Genomic DNA, 2,500 nt, shown 5'->3' with positions numbered 1-2,500 from the left:
GCCAGCAGCTAATGTTGATAACAGCCAGGCTATGTGATACAGCAGCTATGTGATTCGCAGGCAGCTATGTGCATACAGCGCTTATGTGATAACAGCAAGCTATGTGAATGCAGCAGCTATTGATAACAGCAGCTATGTCGATAACAGCCTTTCTATGTCGCTAGGCAGCATCTATTGATAACAGCAGGTATGCTGATTAACAGCATAGCCTATGTCCGATAACAGCAGCTATGTAAATCAGCAGCAGCTATGCTGGATTAGCAGCAGCTCATGTCAGCATAGCAGCGCTATGTGATGAACAGGGCAGCTATGTGATTAACAGCAGCTATGTGATAACACGCTATGTGTAACAGCGCTATGTGATAACCAGCAGTTGTGATAGCAAGCCAGCTTAGTGATAACAGCCAGCTATTGTGATAGCATAGCAGCAGCTATGTGATAACAGCAGCTATGTGATAGCATAGCAGCAGCTATGTGTAACATGCAGCTATCTGATAACAGGCCAGCAGCTGTGATAGCTAGCTATGTGATTAGCAGCAGCTATGTGGATAACAGCAGATATTGATAAAAACCAAGGGGCAGCTATGTTGATAGCAGCAGCTCATGTGATAACAGCAGCCTATGTGATAACTAGCAGCTATGTGATAGCAGCAAGCTATGGTAATTAGCGGCAGCTTATGTTGATAGCCAGCAGCTATGTGATAGCAGCAGCTATGTTGATAGCAGCAAGCTATGTTGATGCAGCAGCTTATTTTGTTTTTTCCCGGGGGGATAACACGCAGCCTATGTGATAACAGAGCTATGTGATAGCAGCAGCTATGTGATAAAGCAGCTATGTGATAGCATGAGCAGTCAGCCTATGTGATAACAGCCAGCTATGTGATAGCATAGCAGCAGGCTTATGTGATAACAGCAGCTATGTGATAAGCCAGCAGCTATAGTGATAACAGCAGTATGTGATAACAGCCACGCTATGTGATGCAGCAGTCCTATGCTGATAACAGCAGCTATGTGAATAGCAGCACCTCATTGTGATTACAGCAAGCTATGTGATAACAGCCAGGCTATGTGATAACAGCATGCTAATGTGATAACAGGCAGCTATGCTGATAGCTAGAGCGCAAGCTATTGTGAAACAGCAGCTATGTGATAACAGCCAGCTATGTGGAGAACAGCCAAGCTATGGATAGGCCCATAGCAGCAGCCATGTAGAATAAACAGAAACCATGTGATAGCAGCAGCTATGGTGATAGCAGCAGCTATGTGATACAGCAGCTATGTGATAGCAGCAGCTATGTTTGATAGCAGCCCAGCTTATGTGATAGCAGCAGCTATAGCTGATAGCAAGCAGCTATTGATAGCAGCAGCTAATGTGATAGCAGCTCAGCTATGTGATAGCAGCAGCTATGTGATTACAGACGCTATGTGATAGCAGCAGCTAGTGATAACAGCAGCCTCATGTGTCAGCATTCAGCTATTGATAGCAGCAGCTATGTGATAGCAGCAGCTATTGTGATTTAGCAGCAGCTAATGTGATAGCCAGCCAGAATGTGATAGCGCTTATGTGATAACAGCAGCTATGTGATAGCAGCAGCTATGTGATAACGGCAGCTATGTGATAACAGCCAGCTATGCTGATAGCAGCCTATGTGATAGCAGCAGCTATGTGATAAACAGCAGCTATGGTGATAGCAGCGATATGTGTATAGCAGCAGTATTTGTGATAGCAGACAGCTATGTTGCATAAACAGCAGCGATGTGCATAGATAGCAGCAGCTATGTGATAACAGCAAGTATGTCGATAGCAGCAGCTATGTGATAACAGCAGCTATGTGATGCGCCTATGTGGATAGCCAGCAGCTATGTGCATAACAGACGCTATGTGATAGCAGCGATTATGGTGATAGCAGCGTATGGATAACAGCCAGCTAGTGATAGCAGCAGCTATGTGATAACAACAGCTATGTGATAACAGCAAGCTATGTGATAGCAGCAGCCTATTGTGATAACAGCAGCTACTCGTGCATAACAGCAGCTATGTGATTAACAGCAAACTATGTGATAACAGCAGCCTATGTGATAGCAGCAGCTATGTGATAGCAGCAGTATGTGATAGCAGCAGATATGTCGTAGCATAGCAGCAGCTATGATGAAACAGCAGCTATATGTGATAACAGCAGCCTATTGTATAGCCTAGCAGCTATGTGATAAAACAGCAGCTTGTGCATATACAGAAGCTATGTGATAGCCATAGCGCAGCTATGTGATACAGCAGCCTACTGTGATAACAGCAGCTAATGTGATAACAACAGCTATGTGCATAGCAGCACGCTCATGTGATTGCAGCGCTATGTGATAACAGCAGCTATGTTGATACAGCAGCTATGTGATAGCAGCAGCTATGCTGATAACAGCAGCCAGTGATAACAAGCAGCTATGTGAATAGCATTAGCAGCAGCTATGTGATTGACAGCGCTATGTTGATAACAGCAGCTATGGT

At 44.7% G+C, this 2,500-nt stretch overlaps 1 protein-coding gene across 1 annotated transcript in view; it reads right to left on the bottom strand.

Annotated features, from left to right (window-relative positions):
* LOC106809353 (ankyrin repeat and fibronectin type-III domain-containing protein 1-like) overlaps positions 1 to 2,500 on the bottom strand; it is a 34,942-nt gene that overhangs the window by 19,316 nt on the left and 13,126 nt on the right. The window lies entirely within an intron of this gene.

The sequence above is a fragment of the Priapulus caudatus genome, unplaced genomic scaffold (assembly GCF_000485595.1).
Source record: "Priapulus caudatus unplaced genomic scaffold, Priapulus_caudatus-5.0.1 Scaffold347, whole genome shotgun sequence".
Classification (NCBI taxonomy): domain Eukaryota; kingdom Metazoa; phylum Priapulida; class Priapulimorpha; order Priapulimorphida; family Priapulidae; genus Priapulus; species Priapulus caudatus.
The sequence above is the reverse complement of the archived record's forward strand: the minus strand, read 5'-3'. Positions and strand labels throughout refer to the sequence as shown.